Source organism: Schistocerca cancellata, chromosome 6, assembly GCF_023864275.1.
Source record: "Schistocerca cancellata isolate TAMUIC-IGC-003103 chromosome 6, iqSchCanc2.1, whole genome shotgun sequence".
NCBI lineage: Eukaryota > Metazoa > Arthropoda > Insecta > Orthoptera > Acrididae > Schistocerca > Schistocerca cancellata.
Genome location: NC_064631.1, coordinates 665,807,043 through 665,825,040, shown reverse-complemented (window position 1 = coordinate 665,825,040; position 17,998 = coordinate 665,807,043).

Below are 17,998 nucleotides of genomic sequence, written 5' to 3'. Positions count from 1 at the left end.
GACGCTGCCTGCAACGAGATTATTCAAAGGACGCGACATGGACTAAAATTTCGGCACTCCGACGGAAACGTCGGGCCTGTGGATGTCGACGATGCAGGACTTGGCCTTCGGGCGATCCGTGTATTCGAACTGCCTTTCGAGGTGAATGAAGATGAAGTCATCGCGGCGCTAAGCCCGTTAGGAAAAGTGTAGAGCCACGTAGCCGAGACATGGGCCCAGTTTACGACGTATGTGGTGCTTAATGGTGTGAGACAAGTCCTAATCGATCTCAAACGGCACGTTCCATCGTACATTTCTATCGGCGGCTCCCTTGCGATGGTCATTTACGACGGACAACCCCGAACATGTTCCGGTTGTGGCAAAGAAGGCCACGTCCGTAATGAATTCCTGCAACGCCGCATCACACAACTAAGGCACGACGATACGAACACCCGTGAACATGTCCAACAGCCGAACACAATCACTCTAGACGATCACAAGGATACCAATGAGAGTGTTCTGGAGAATGACGACCGCATCATAGCAGCCGCGGCATTTGTACCGGAACGACGGGAATCTCTTCCTTCCTCAGACACCGAAACTCATTGCCGAAAGCAGAGGTCGCCCAAACGACGAAAAAAAAAACGCCGCAAGACATCAGAATCGACCATTGAGCCCCCTCCGCAGGACGAAGAAATGGCACCTCACTCTGACGGAGAACACGATAACACTTTCTCCTCTGCCACGCCGGCCGTAGTGGCCGCGGGGTTAAAGGCGCTACAGTCTGGAACTGCACGACCGCTACGGTCGCAGGTTCGAATCCTGCCTCGGGCATGGATGTGTGTGATGTCCTTAGGTTAGTTAGGTTTAAGTAGTTCTAAGTTCTAGGGGACTTATGACCACAGCAGTTGAGTCCCATAGTGCTCAGAGCCATTTGAACCATTTTTTTCCTCTGCCACGGAGACGCGTCATCCACAAGACGGTGAAACGTCCAACAGAGATTGTGCGCAAGCCCCAGGCCCAGAAGCCATGGAACATAGCACGCCTGTTGTCACCGACGCGATTGAGCCAGCGCTGCCACCTCTCGCCGATGTCAAACCTGTCGGACATTTTTCATGGGCGGATGACACGGATTTCCCACCTCCATCTGATGCGGAAATGAGATCTGTTCCTCCGTTGGACCAACACTAAAATGGCGGAAGTTTCTACGGCGATTCCTGCGACTTCTATGGACTTCCAGCATCCACCACGACAATCTTCACCTGCTACGAACCTATCGGCAGCACGGATCTCCCATCAGGCGTACCGAATAGCTACTATCAATACTAATAACATCGGCTCCCACGTTAAACTTCAACTACTCCGTGCCACGCTAAGAGCAGCGGACATCGACATCGCCCAGTTACAAGAACTGAGGACAGCAACTTTGACTGGGTGTTATGGATATGAGACGTACGCCGCCCCTGCAACTATGGAACACACAGGCACACCCATCCTCCTACGAGAAGGGATTGCAGTTTCCGATGTCACATACCTCCCAACGGCGCGAGGGGTGGCCATAACAATTGAAGGACTCAAAATAATAAATCTCTACGCCCTATCGGGCACTGATAAACGGAGGGATCCCTCCCAGTTCTACGCAGAAGATATCACGCCTTTATTCCTCGGCCGATACGATCATCTCATCGTGCGTGGAGATTTCAACTGTGTTCTCGAGCGTACAGACCAAAACCCCCATTTCACCACATGTCCGGAACTTCGCTTCCTCGTCCGCCGCCTTCGTCTCCTCGACACTTCGCGAGTGGTACACGGCGACCGCCCGGGGTATACACACAACACGAGCCACTCCGCCAGCCGACTTGATGGAATATACATCTCTGACGCTCTAAAATCAGTTCTCCTGGACGTGGAACGTTGGCCGTCTGCCTTTTCGGATCACGACATCTACATCTGTACCATGTACCGACGTCGACAATCTGTATGGCGCAATGCAGGACCTTGGAAACTCAATGTCACGCTAGTGCGGGACCCTGAATGTCGACAACAGGTCACCGACACGTGGCACACCTGTGTTCAACGCATTATGCGTTACGAGACCACACTGCAGTGGTGGTTGCTGTGCGCCAAACCAGCCATCCGACGCACATTGACACACTATGGCAGAGCCAAAGCCAGGTGGAATCACCACACAACTGATTTCTACTATAGCGCTGTACATAAACTCATGGATCATCCTCCATCCCCGGATCGTCTAAAAGAAGCTCAACGCATCAAGGCAAAGATTTTAACCTTCACCAGATGCCGTCTAGAGGGAGCCATTGTACGAGCACGCAGCCAAGATAGGATTAACGGTGAAGAACCTGAAAGGGTACTGTACCGCCCGAGATTGAAAATAGGTACAACATTCTTCGTTATTCTTGTCAGTACAACATATTTTTTCTAATAATAACTCAATTTCAATTAATACAGCGAAGTCGGATACCAGTGTGGGAAAGAATGACAATTTATTTATTTAATTGATCACGTGTGCACTCCCACAAAACAAATCCCTACATCCAGTTTGGTGAGATCTGTGAAATGAATGAATGTATGGTCGTCTGCTAACCGCAGGTAGTGAATGTGAATATATGAGCCGGTCGGAGTGGCCGAGAGGTTAAAGGCACTACAGTCTGGAACCGCACGACCGCTACGGTCGCAGGTTCGAATTCTGCCTCGAGCATGGATGTGTGTGATGTCCTTAGGTTAGTTAGGTTTCAGCAGTTCTAAGTTCTATGGGACTTATGGCCACAGCAGTTGAGTCCACAACGTGCTCAGAGCCATTTGAACCATTGAATATATGATCATCTTTGAGACGATCATTTTGTTACCTTTGGTGGAACCAAAGAGATGAAACTTACCGGAGCTTTGAGCGCCTGAAATGTGGCTGACCAATACGGTAGCATGGTCTTCCCCCACCTCGACAGAGGTGCGAGATGACCTGAAGAACGGCCATCTTTCAGCACTCTGCCGCTGGATCTAGTGTTGGTAAGCCCTGTCTTAGGTGTGCTCCGTAAAGACAAAAGAGTGGAGACGTGGTATGCATGTGAAATACTTAAGAGTAGTTTGGAATAATTATTTCTCTGTTTCAGGAACTTTTGGGGGGAGAATTAAATGTCAGGCAGGTAATATTAAGGGGATCGTAGTAACCTTCGGAAGTGACCAGCGGTCACAATGAAACTACGTGTAGAAATAAGTTGAAATACTTCCGAGTGCTTAAGTTAAGCTGAATTACTGGCGTGTGTACTATAAGTTGGAAATATTTAAGAAATGGCGTGTGCAGGACTTGTAATTAGAGACGAGTACTTCCACGTGGTGAGTACTGTGTGAGTCTCAATCTGTGTATGAAACAAAGGATAAAGAGAAGTATTCGTTCATGGTATCGCGTTGTATTGCAAGAAATTCAGTTTTACTTACAGTCTTTGTTACAAGTAAGTACCATATTTGAAAATGATAGCCTTGTACCACGCGTCTCTGAATTTATGTGCGAAATTTGTGCATTATGAAACAGCATCTTATCACTACGAGGAGCGCTAAGCCACAAACACGCCAGAATTCCCCTACCACACACCCTCTCCGGACGGTGACTAACATATTTTCCTTCTGTATCTCCACTGTCCGCTATAGCCGAGCAGTTCTAGGCGCTTCAGTCCGGAACCGCGTTGCTGCTACGGTCGCTGGTTCGAGTCCTGCCTCGGGCATGGATGTGTGTGATGTTCTTAAGTTAGTTAGGTTTAAGTAGTTATAAGTCTAGGGGACTGATGACGTCAGATGTTAAGTCCGATACTGCTTAGATCTATTTGAGCCATTCTGTATCTCGCTTCGTTCCTGAGGTAGACCCTTGTAGGCAGAGTTTCTGAACGCAATCGTAAGAGATGCACACAATGTTTAAAATTTATACAGTTTGGCAACTTCTTCTTCTTTCATTTCCTATGTTGTGTTTTTTCTTTGTTAAACAAACACTTATTACTGGTTACAGAGCTATCAGAAATCCGTCCTTATCTCTCTACATTTTGCAAAAAGAGCCAAAGTTTCTACACGTAGGGACACGTACATACGGTTGGCACTACGTCTTTTGTGACGAGAACATAACACTATAGCGAACGCCAACAATGCTGTGTAGCGGGTTAGCAAATATAGGGCAGTACGCCATTGGCTCCATAGAGTAACGGATGACTTAAGGACGTTAATCTGTTTCGCGTATTTGGTATTATTTAGTGGCACACAATATTCCGACAAATCTATATTTTAAAGTGCTTGCATGCGGGAGAGTGGATACATCTGAATAAATAATCTTCGAACTACAACAAAATGACTTCATTCGCACCACTAGTAAACAGACTTTTAAGAATCAACATAACCCACTAAACAAGAGAAAGAATACAATCACTATAGTCGTCAAAGGAGGAGAAATGGTCACATATGGCGACAACTGCTCCAGGACGCTTAATTCAACGGACTCTTAGGAGGAATCCGAGGAGTCAACGTAGCAACACGGTGAGTGAAACAGCTATTTCCACTAGTGGCGTTTCATTTAGAACTTTATGTGGCTTTCTTTACTAGTTAATAGCAAAGAAACTGCAAGCTGTGCTATCAACGAAATTTTTTGGTTACTTATATCTCTTCTTTGCAACAAACGGTGAGTACTGTGACCATTATTATGGTGACTGATACAGAGCAAAACGGTAGAAATATTGGTTCTGAAGAAGAATATACCACCAGAATGGAATGTTTAGATCACTAACTCCGCAAATTGTGATATACTTGATAGTGGCATCTGCGATTCAGATTAAACAACGCAGAGCTCGACACAGCAATAAGAAACCTACAACGAGTATTGTTATCAATGATTTAATGTTACAGGTATTGCAAGAAATTAAAGACTCTTTTCGAGATATTGAAAATTATCTGCACCAAATTGAAAGTGAAATACAGGACGATTACAGTAAGTTATGGCATGCAATTGGTGGGCTGCGAGCGTCGCTTGTGAATACGAAGGCGTGCATAAAACTAATGCCTCTGAATTTTTTATGTGAAAACTCTTAAAACTTTGCAGATAAAAAGAACCTCATTACCAGTCTGCATCTTTATTCTTCATGTCTACATATTATTTCCCAACATAATCTCACCCAACGAGAGATCAGTTAGTAGATACCGTCTTTGTAGGATATTGGACTTAGTTGGCGGATTTGGTCACTATCAAAGGGAAGTTGTCGAAGCTGTTCTTTGAGTTCTGGAAACGGATAAATATCGGTTGGGGCAAAGCCAGGAGTGCATGGAGGATGATCGATGACCAAACCCAACCCCCTAATTTTCATAGATGTCGCAGCGCTTGTGTGAGGTCTGGAATTGTAATGCTGAAAGAGACGATGATTAGTGTTTGGAATTCCGGCTTTCAGTTTTGTGAGGGTCTGACAGGACACCGACATAGATATGTTACACAATGCCATTTAACACGCTATAATTCGGAGCCCACTAAAGGCCGAGGGTTGCAGCTTGTGCCAGCAAAACGGGAAATCCCAAGTAATATGCATGACTTCTACAGGGTGATTATAATTGAAGTTAAACTTTCAAAAGGCTGTAGAAATAATACCACTGGTCAATATGACGTCAAATTGCAACGGAATATTATCGGAGAAGGGGGAAAGGTATGGCAGAAGAAAAAAAATGGTGTGAAAATTGATCTATAGATGGCGCTGTATGTGTCAGAATAAGTAAATGAAAACACCTGTCATGCGCACGACGCATTGAAGTTCGTGTAAACACGCTGGGAACACAGCTTTTCCTCCTTTCGCGTCTGCCACGTTCGCCATGACTGTCTCAATGCAAGATCGCGCTGTGCTTGTAAAGCTATATTACAAGAATGATGACTGTGCACACGCCGCTCTGCAGAAGTTCCCGACACTGAAGGGTTTGAAAAAAGGCTTTGGTCCGACGATTGCCATGGGTCTGGAGAAAATGATGCGGAAATTCGAAAAGACGGGTTTTTTTGGTGTGCAACCTGGTAGAGGGAGGAAACGAATTGATTCCACGTCAGTGGAGGGAATTGCCACAGCAATGCCGAAGGAGAACGAGTGGTTGTATGCAAACGTGTAGTGCACGGAGAAATGCCGGAACATTGGACATACCTGTCAGCACGGTTCGTAAAATCTTACCAAACATCCTTCTTTGCTATCCATTCAAAATTACCCATGTGCACGAGTTGCTTCCTGTTGACCTGCCAGCAAGAGAGACCTGTGTTTTAGAATTTGTTGTTCCCATGGAAGAGGACAATGACTGGCCATGGAAGACTTAATATGGGCAACGGAAAATCCACACACAAATCAACCAGTACCACTTCATCCTTCACTGTGTGGTGCGGGTTTACGGCATCATTTACTATAGGGCCATATTGTTTCGAAGAGACAGATGCTTCCAGTCCTGTTAGCTGTACCGTCACTGGTAAGCGCTATGAGTGTCTTCTGCGCAACAACGTCATTCCAGCACTCCAATAGCGTGGATGTGAGGGTGGCATCATTTTTATGTAAGATGGCGCACCTCGGCACACTGCAAATCCAGTTAAGCAGCTGCTGAAACGCCATTTCGGAAAAGGCAGCATTATCAGCCGCCATTTCCCTACAGCCTGGCCGTCCCGATCACCTGAACTTAATCCGTGTGACTTCTTGCTGTCGGTCTATCTGAAAGATGTTGTGTTCAGTGTTCCGATTGCAAACTAATCTGCATTGAAGGCACGCATCGCGCATCACATTCTGATCGAGACCCCAGAAACACTTCGATCAGTTGTGGAACATGCTGTTTCTCGATTTCAGCTAGTTGCAGAAAACGATGGACAGCACATTGAAAATATTTTGCGCCAGTCACACGGAAAAAAAACCCGATTTGTTTTTGTTTGATGTTATTAATGCAGTTGTTGGCTTCAGGACAGTTATAAAACTATATGATTGATGCTTTGTATTGTGTTTGTGACCATTAAAAACCGCTGCGATTGATGCTTGTTATGCGGTCTTGGCCTCAGGACAATTAAAACCCGATTGCTCCCATCCGATGTTCTAGAACCTTGCCATTGTGGATGGGCTTACGTAACTAACAGGATCAAACCTCTATGCCCATGCACGCTGAGTAGCATAGTTTGTTTAGTGTCAAACGTACACCTTAGGCTTTGTTATATGATTCATTTGTCAACCGCTATTAAATTATGATGCTTACAACGCCACCTATTGCTAAATTTTGTAACTATTTATTTTTCTTCTGCCATACGTTTTCCTCCTTCTCCGATAACATTCCGTTCCAATTTGAAGTCATCCTGACCAGTGGTGTTATTTCTACAGAATTACGGACGACCAAGCAGACTTGATCGACAACACGACTCCATGCAAGGAATGGACAAATAAATTCCTCTAGACCGGATTTAATCGAAATCATCAACGAAATCGACCATCCAGTGCTGGAGACAGACCACACAATCAATCGCCGGAAGATACTAGAAGCCGAGTCGTCGCGTGAAATGCCTCAGGACATCACACGGAGCCACGAGAAGAAAACATCATTGGCTGCGATATTCGCTCCCAAGGTCAACATTCCAATGGCGCACACAGACTAGCCTTTACGATGTTACTGCGGTACCAGACGTCTCTAAAAGCGAAGCCTAAAACAAATCGTTTTTAGTTGTCAGTGGTATCGTTGCTATAGTCCGCTCCTTCATGATATGGTGCAATTACATGTGCATTACTAGGGAAAGTATAGATAATGAATTAAAAGGGTGGCAATAACGAATGTTTCTCATGTGTTCTTTAACCTTCCACAGGGTCAAGTCATATCCCAGTGCTTTAATGTATTGAAAGACTGCTTGTGTGTACGGTTTAAGAAGCAGGCAGGGTATTAAAAGCAAAGTAAATAATATAGTTGAGACCGTTGGTCAGTCGTGAACAGCGTAACGTATTCTACCTGTCGACATCGTCAATGCCAGCCGTGGTGCTTCAATTTTGTGAAAAACGTTGTCATTTTCGCGTGATAGGTTTGGTCTGTATAATGCTATGCTTTCACTGTACCTTTGAACTGTTGTATCATTGTATGGATCTTATACAGTTCCCTACATATTGTAATCCTCTTTTGCTATGTATGAGTGAGCATTGCCAGAGGATGCCACGTTCCTCTGACCTGTTTATGCAATGCTTTCCCAATGGCTTTCTGACCGGTGTCTGCGATCAACACTCTTAGTGTGTCGTGACACAAGAACAAAAGAAGCACAGCGTGAGCTACATAGAACTCGAGTTTATGGATTGCATGTAATTAGGCCTGCGTTCACTTCATATTTAGTGTACCAGACGTATCTTTATCCTGGCGTCTGTTAGTGGCACTTGTATTTCCATAGCGTTGAGTACATGCTGTTGGTAGTAGTTGAATATTTCTAAAAAAAGATCTCATTTCCTTGTTAGTTTGCAGAACTGGCATGTTTCCAATTGTTGACACTCTCTCGAGCACGGTCGACACACCTGGAGCTGACTCACTGAAACCAAGAACGTCCACTTGTCCCTTCCCTATACAGATTTCTCCTCTGTTGCTGACAGTTTAGTACTGACCTCAGCGCTAACGGAGCAGTCTGAGCTGTGTTTTGTATTGTTCTGGTGAGGTGGAGAACACCAACATGCCATACATATAACTACAAACAAAATTCAAGCCTCTAATAACTTGATGGATATGCTGTTGCCGGATTTGCAGCTCATCCTTCAAACTGTAAGGTATGTTTGGGTCTTCGAACAGCCTGAGCTTGGTTATGATGACTGTTTCTTCACATCTTCTGTGGTGATTGATATCTGTGAGTAAACTTTGTCACAGTTAATGATGCTAAAAATCAGGGCGTTCGCAGTTGTGTTTTTGAAGTCTGTTAAGTGGGGAATCTGATATCTTTCTGGCACTGCCCTTGCATTGACCATTCTTCATTTGCCGCGAAAGTGCAGTGTATTGTATTTGTTTAAAATCATATCAGCTGTACTACGGTGCCATTGCACCAGCCTCTATCTGGGGATTTTTGTCTTCTTTGACTGCTGAAAACATCGGGACACGATCCAGCGAGGCACTGCTGCTACTGGTGGGCCAGGCGAAGTCATACTCTGAGGCACGGTGTCATGTTTGCATGTCCTCATTACCATTGCGGAGGATGTGAATCTCAGGTAATCCCGGATATAGGAAGGTACTCCCTGTGCTAATGACAGGAACCACATACTAGTGAGGTCAGCTCTGAGGCAGAAGTGTAAATCTTCCCCTATAACTGGCTCCATGACATCTGCTACTACGAATCCCCCCCACAGCCAAAAAATTTCGTGCATGTTGGGCTCGAGCTCAATGCATTTCCTCCTGTTCGTACAAATGGATGGCTTGTCAGCTGCAGTGTATAACTATGTAGTAGTCATATCTCTACGTAGAAATTACATTGAGGGAACACACTAAAGCCTGATCCTATATCCACGAGGAGTGTAGTTCCTGAAACGTTCTCAGTTTCAAACTATCACCGTGATCCACCACCGAATTGTGTGTAAAATATATTCTGTAAAATTTAGTCTCCGCTATGGTTTTGTGGCTGGCGCATGACTTCTGTTTCGATGACTTGAGCATAGGTGAGTGTTCGTTGTGATGAATGGTGCAACCAGTTTCAGCGACCAGGAATGGGCATAAATGAATGCGTGCATCAAACCTGATGCACAGGCAGAGACTGATATGAAAATGGAGGACATCTATTTCAGAGTTTGTGACGGCCACTGGTGCCCCTTAGTGGCCGTCTGTCGCTCTTGTGTGAGAGTAAGGTAGACAAATTTGTGTGACTCCATATACATTGGTGATTACACCAGCACCATCAAATATCGCCTTACTGTTGTCTCCTACTTTGTTTTTCTGGGAAATACTTCTTGCACCACTTGCCGTGTGCTCTTTTAGATGTCCATTATAATTATCCGGGCTGTTATGCCGTGGTCGGTTGATGAATTCTGTGGTGATTCCCAGCGTTTCGTCTCCGACTGCGGGAGACATCTTCAAGGGGGTCCGTAGCTCGATGGAAGGTCCAACACACACACTGGCTCGCTACTGACTGCCGCTAAATTCCGTGTCCGCGCGACCCCGCGCCGCGGCGTGACGTCACGTGTTTTGAAAACGTCAGTGCAATTGGCCACTGTCCGTCGCCGTCGATCGCCGTTGCCATCACCCAGTAGTGGACGAGTGGTACACATCTTCTTTTACACCGGCATCCATATACCGTTTAATTTGGCGCCCTCCTCCTTTCGGTTGAAATTATTTTGGTGTTTAGCGATTTCGATTGCCTCCCTGTAGAACCTTTCGTAATATCCGCTCGTGGCCGCTAGTACTTGCGTCTCCTCGATACGATTATTGTGTTTCCCTGGCTGGAAAGCATGCTCCGCAACTGCTGATCGTTCCGTTTCTCCTCTTCTACAATTTCCCTTGTGCTCTTCCAAACATTTAGAAACAGTTCTTTTAGTTTGGGCCACCCAGTGTACCGCAAAACTACGCACACGGACCGTTATTTGCACCGGGATTCGAACCACCACCCACAACAGAAGCGGGGTGTTATCAAGACGTTAGCGGACAGAGCTAGAAATATTTGTGAACCTGAGTTGCTCGACGCTGAGATGGAACATCTCCACAATGCACTAACGAACAACGGATATTCGTCCGCTGAAATAAAACGTGCGTTGAGGCAGCCACGCAGAAATCATACTGACGTACAGACTACTGCCAAATCTAAGGTTTTCCTGCCGTTTGTTAAAAATGTAACGGAAAGAATAGGGAGGATCTTGACGAAGCGGAATATTACCGTAATTTACAAGCCCACCAGGAAAATACAGGAATACCTTAGGCCTGCCAAGGACGCTCGCAAACCATTGGAAAAATCTGGAGTGTATAGGATCCCAAGCAGCTGTGGTGATGTTTATGTGGGTACCACTAAAAGAACTGTTTCTAAACGTTTGGAAGAGCACAAGGGAAATTGTAGAAGAGGAGAAACGGAACGATCAGCTGTTGCGGAGCATGATTTCCAGCCAGGGAACCACAATATTCGTTTCGAGGAGACGCAAGTACTAGCGGCCACGAGCGGATATTACGAAAGGCTCTACAGGGAGGCAATCGAAATCGCTAAACACCCAAATAATTTCAACCGAAAGGAGGAGGGCGTCAAATTAAACGGTATATGGATGCCGGTGTTAAAGAAGACGTGTACCACTCGTCCACTACTGGGTGATGGCAACGGCGATCGACGGCGACGGACAGTGGCCAATTGCACTGACGTTTTCAAAACACGTGACGTCACGCCGCGGCGCGGGGTCGCGCGGACACGGAATTTAGCGGCAGTCAGTAGCGAGCCAGTGTGTGTGTTGGACCTTCCATCGAGCTGCGGACCCCCTTGAAGATGTCTCCCGCAGTCGGAGACGAAACGTTGAGAATCACCACAGAATTCATCAACCGACCACGGCATAACAGCCCGGATAATTATAATGGACATGATATTTCCGGTCGTGAAAGTCTACATTTTAGCTCTTTTAGATGTATCTTGCAAAAGTTATAGAATCGCAACGTGTACGCTAAGCATGTGCATGTTGGCTGCCAGGTGATCCACTCTTTCTGTGTGTGTGTGCTGTAGCTGTTACATGTCGTCCAGGTCGAGAGTGCTACCACACCACCGTGATGTATGATCTGGGTCCATCAGCCACATTTTCATGTATCTTTACACCAGAAACACTGATTTGCAGCATGTTTGCAAAGGCTTCAGCTATATTTACAAGAACGCTTAAAGATACCTGCATGGTTGCCCCAAATCTGTTCGAATATTAGATAGTAGCCGCTGAAGCTACAACATGTGAAGGGAATGCCCAGACAGCAACTCTGTTCCAGCCAGTACCTTGAGGTCCTTCAGAGACCTTCACAGACCCTTCAGGGGACTTGTCCTCTAATTGTTTGTGATCAGGTAACTGTTTAAGATGAAGCCCAGATGACTATGTTAAATGTCAGAGCGGACAACATTCTAACGGTACACAGCACAGATTTTGCAACACTTCTTCAACTCACACAGTTATTTGAATTATTTCATTTAAATGAGGTACTACGAGCCGGCCGAAGTGGCCGTGCGGTTAAAGGCGCTGCAGTCTGGAACCGCAAGACCGCTACAGTCGCAGGTTCGAATCGTGCCTCGGGCATGGATGTTTGTGATGTCCTTAGGTTAGTTAGGTTTAACTAGTTCTAAGTTCTAGGGGACTAATGACCTCAGAAGGTGAGTCCCATAGTGCTCAGAGCCATTTGAACCATTTTTTTGAGGTACTACGAAGTGTATCCTGCCCAAGATGTCTCTGATACCGAGCTTTTCAAAAATGCTTTCGTCTTGCATGGTTCACAATTCTCATCTTGTCGACCATAATGGCGGCAATTTTACATAGCTGAGAGCCCTGCCTTGTGTTGCTGTGAGAAGTTGCCTGATGGGTTCCTGTTTGTTGATGATTTTACAAATTTCCCCTAGTTTGTTCTATTTTCTGGATGGTCAGCAGTGGATGCTTCAGCTTGAAGCCATTAATTGTGCCATAAGTTGGTGTGACACTACCAAATGTCCTGAAGTAAAGTCGTGTTCACTTCGTAGGTTCACCTTTAAAGGATTTTACTTATTTTGTAAGCTATATCTCCACACTGAATGATTCGAGAGTAGTTTGAACATTATACATTTATTGCACTCTCAGTGTATATTTTAGAACACTTGGCACAAACAGAGTTCTATAGTTAACAAAGAACTTAAGAAGTAAAGAAATCACACAATGAATCTGATTTTACTGTTCACTACTGATGCGACCATTGAGCATGTGCTTACCAAAACTTGTACATCAAGTGATGGAAATCATCCTGTATAACATCTCTGGATGTACTGTAATAGTATATTACTCAGATAGAAAATCTGTTATAATAAAAGAAAGGAAACATAGCTGCAAATATAGTTAGGATGTGATGAACAGGTGTGCAGTAGACCAATATAGATTAGTGAACACATGTGGATAACAGCAGCGCATCATTTGCATCTGGCAAAATTCAGATTCAGAATACTTCAATCTAAATGTACACATGGCTATCACATCTCACCGAAGGTTCCGCCAAGAATTAAACTATCAGGCACATGGGAAATCAATAACCATGATTAACAAAGCCTATTTTCATTTAATATGTTTGTTCAAAAAGGGAATAAATAACAGGAATTCCTGTGTATAAAGTATATGGATGAAACGATAACACAACGACTGAGATAAGGATTCCAAGCACAGTTGCCGCAAAGGCCATGCTTTCTTACGAAACTAAAAATACAAATATCTGAAAACACACTCACGCAGCTGTGACTGCCTATATAGGTGAGAAAGCATTCACGTTTCCCAACTGTAGCATGGACTTTACCGCCATTACTTGCTGTCAGGTCATACAAAAGGTCTTTGGCTGTCTAGAGACAACATAGTACAGATAGCCACAAAATTACTGATAGTTTCTCTTTTGGGAAGTTAAACACTGAAATAACTACAGCATGTGGGGAAACACACAAGATATTGCAAGGGAAAATATTAATTACATAGATGAGCAAATTACCATTAAAGGTTGGCAGTGACAGAAGAAATTTCTTTCAGTAGATTTTAATAATTAATTTTGAGTTAATGTGCAGAACTGACAGCAAGGATTAAAGTGAGAGGAGGTAAATAAGTAAGTATAGAGTAAACTCTCACTCTCTCACACAAGTATAATATCACCTGTGTGATGAAGTCTGACATTAGCAGCGTCCCAGTAACCAGCGACTGCCAGATACAATCAACACACCAGTTCACGAGAATGGTGAAAGCTAAAGCACGAAAGAGGTTGTTGCAGAACTACGGCATACTTCTTGTTGGAAATAATATCCAGTGGGTTGGTCTCTGTCTAGCCACAGCCAGATACCTTTGGCCAGCGCCCAGATACTGTGCCAATAGACTGGGGACTGATGACCATGTATTTTGGTCCCTTTATCCATCAAACCAACCAACCAACCAACCAACCAACAGACTGACGCGCGAATGCGAATTTCAACTAGCGTAGCGAGGTTTAATCCCTGTTTGGACCCTCTAGATATTAGTTGATGGTTTCACGATAAACCAAGAGTGGCTGTCCTGTCTCTAATGTGAGATTCTGATAATGGCAAGTTTTGTCAGGAAGTCTGCGTGTAAACAGTGGCAAGTGCTAAACACATTGGGGGGGCGGCGAGTGGAAACTAAGAATTATTGTTATTATATTATTGCCGTTCTCAACACAGGCTCTCTAACTACAATGCTGGCAACCAGAAAGTGCAGAATGAGATTTTCACTCTGCAGCGGAGTGTGCGCTGATATGAAACCTCCTGGCAAATTAAAACTGAATGCCATACCGAGACTCGAACTCGGGGACCTTTGCCTTTCGCGGGCAAGTGCTCTACCAACTTAGCTACCCAAGCACGACTCACGACCCGTCCTCATAGCTTTACTTCTGCCAGTACCTCGTCTCCTACCTTCCAAACCTCCCGAGTTCGAGTCTCGGTCTGGCACACAGTTTTAATCTTCCAGGAAATTTCAACCGAAAGTGATTAGCAAATATGTGATGTCTGTAATTAAAGTTCACTGTGCCCACTCTGATGGAGAATTTAAGTCATTGATTATTGAAGTTCATTACTCTGAGGATTCATGATGATGTCTGGGATTCATAGATAATGCAGCTTACTACAACAATTTTCACTATATTCTGAAAACGATAAAGCGTAAAATTCCAGTCAAATGACTACCATTATCAGCTATTGCACTATCAGAGCTGTTCAGAGTCCATTGTGCGGATTCTATTATCCCTAGATAACGAAACTGTTAAATAATCGCTATCGATGTAAATGTTCAAAGTGAACGCTCGCCAAAATTTGATGTACCACACTAGTGATGTGCCACACTAGTAATGGTGGAAAGGCTGTCCTGTGGCGACACGTGAAAATACGACATACACAAGCTGAGAATAAATCACTGGAGTCATTCTGCAATTAACACTTTACCCCAATGCGAACTCATTGTTACATGCATACCGAGTTACGTAAAATGGCATCCAAGGCTGTTCCTTGCAACTGCACAAACGCCACGCAGCTTCCAACACGGAGTGCGCACTGATACGAATCTAGAAGAGAACTGGGGCCTTATTCTAGCTTGCATGCTCTTATTTATATAGCCGCGGTGCGGACCGCCGAAGGCGCAGCCAACAACTTTGCCTTACTGACTAGTTGCTGGGGTAACAGAACACCACTTTAATTTACTAAATAGTTAATTGCTTCATTCGCTGAGGGCCAATGAAACTCTCGATTTAATTGTGCAATCAGTACACAGGTAAGTATCTATAATAAATTTCTAGCGTAATTACTTTTGGCGAGAGAATAATTTTAGATTTACTGCACGCAATATATGAGCTCTGAACTTGCCCTTTGGAGAGACGCTACAGCTATAGTTTTATAGCTATCTTTTTGTTTTATAGCTCACATCTTTGTTATTATAGCGTATCTCCATTCTACCTAAATATAAACATACTAGCTTTATCTAATCACTTACTTAATCTATCTTGCTTCCGAACTTCTAGGACTCAAAAACAGAAAATCATGAATTTCGACCAAAATATTACTTTGTGAGATCCAGCATGCTGTTTCCATTTAATTACAATGAAAAAGGAATCCGAATATAAATTTTGAAGTTTCTAGCCCCTTCCTGCTGCGCTGATGATTTTTTACGTAAAATTGCCAAATATCTAAATCTGTTAAAGTTATTAAACTGAAACGTAAAACATTATTATTTTAGCATCACTCCTGACATGCTATTAATTTTTCAGATTATTTACTTTACTTTTAAGGTATAGCGCAACATTCGTGACGTCACAGCTAGTTACAGCGGACGAGGGTGGCACACAATGGAAAGCATACGAATTCTATATTGCGTGAATAGTCTGCTTCCCTACAACATGCCTGCCTGTAATAGTAAAATGGGCAGTGTTAGTGCCTGGAATATGCTTTTCAGGGGAGATTTATACAAATCCGAGGATGATGTGGATAACTGCATCTCAAATAAATATCCTGAATAAGTTCCTGAAAGCAAATACGCTTCAGAAGTTCTTACTCGTCTAACAACTGTAAAGTATTGTTCAGGCATGTAAACAATGTTAAGCTGTGTCCCTTACCACAGTTTACGTGAATTTATCTGACAGGTGATGGCAGAGACCTTAAGGGCCATTAGAGACGTTGTTTCCGTGCTATGGTAAAACGACAGTACTAATTTGATATTGTGTTGCATCGTAGATTAATTTCTGAGGTTGTTGCGCTTTACTGTTGAAAAAATTGGTGATGCAAATGTTAGAATCATAAAGTGAAACAATTCAGATGTTTTAAATTTGTATTTTTGAGAGATTTCTCAGCGATGTCTCATTTACTCGCCCATCACATGAACAGTAATAAGTCATTGGTAACGCATGTTCAGGTTACAGGTAAAGAGTGATATGTACTCACTGAAGTATTTTTAAGAATAAAATTTTGGATATAATTTGCGCATTCTACAATATGTGGTTACTCTAGAATTACTTGACAACGGTGACTTATCTCAATAAAGGAAATTGACAGTAAATGTACCTAAAATACGTTAGTGACGAGGTTTTATTGAAGCTGAACTACATATTTTCTCAAAGAAATCAGCATGACCCTGAGAGTGCTTTATAGGTGAGGTCTTCGTCTTATTCCTAATCATCGTCAGCCAATTCGATCACCTGGTTATGAGGCCTCTCTGAGTCGGACTGCAGCATAGGATCCCTGCAGGTTCTTCAGTCTCTACTGATCTTGAGCTTCCAATTGCCACTTCAATCTGGCTGTCTTTTCCAAGTTTCGGCCCCATCTGCCCGATGATCTTCCCTACGGTCTTTTTGGAAAAATTGTGCCCCAATTCAGTACTTGTTTTGATCACCTGCCACCTTTCCTTCGAGTAACATGAACAGTCCACTGTCATTTCGAGGTATTCACTCTTTACATTAAATCACTGTCCTTTGTCGTATGTCTGATATCAACTGCTTTCTTTCTGTCTTTCTCTGTGTAACCCAACAACGATCTTTCAATTCCTCTTTGGGTTACGATTAGTTTTCTAACAATAAACTCATGTAATGACCATATGTCTCAGCCATAAGTTATTACTGGTAGTACATATTGGTTAAAACTGTTCTCTGCAGTTCAGGTTACATCTTAGACTTTAAAACAGATGAGTATTTTCAATAAGCTTGCCAGCCTAATTTAATGTGTCAAAATATTTCTGGTTTTAGGTTTCCCTTCATATTTAGCAGTTGACCCACATAGACATATTCGGTGACATTTTGCAGCTGCATACTTCCATCAGACATATTACCCTACGGTGTCCATTCGTTCATCATCACCTTGGTTTTATCAGTGTTCATTTTTAAGTCAGATTCAGAGCGGACTGACACAAGTTCAATAAACCAGTAATTGAAGTTCTTCTATACTACTTCAAAATAGTACAATATCTTTTGAGAATCTCAGTTTATTTAACCTCTTTCCCAGATTTTGGACTGCCTTTGTTTTCTAATGTATTCTAGATATTGAATCTTCCTGGCAGATTAAAACTGTGTCCCGGACCGAGACTCGAACTCGGGACCTTTGCCTTTCGCGGGCAAGTGCTCTACCAACTGAGCTACCTAAGCACGACTCAAGCTTCGTCCTCACAGCTTTAATTCCGCCAGTACCTCGTCTCCTACCTTCCAAACTTCACAGAAGCTCTCCTTGCAGAACTAGCACTCCTGGAAGAAAGGAAAATCTAGATATCGATGTTTCGAGGACTGCTGAAAATAGTTTTGGAGACACAGTGTCACCTTGTCTTACACCTTTTGCGATGGTAAATTCATTGATTTCTTCAACTACATTAACAAACACTGTGGAGGT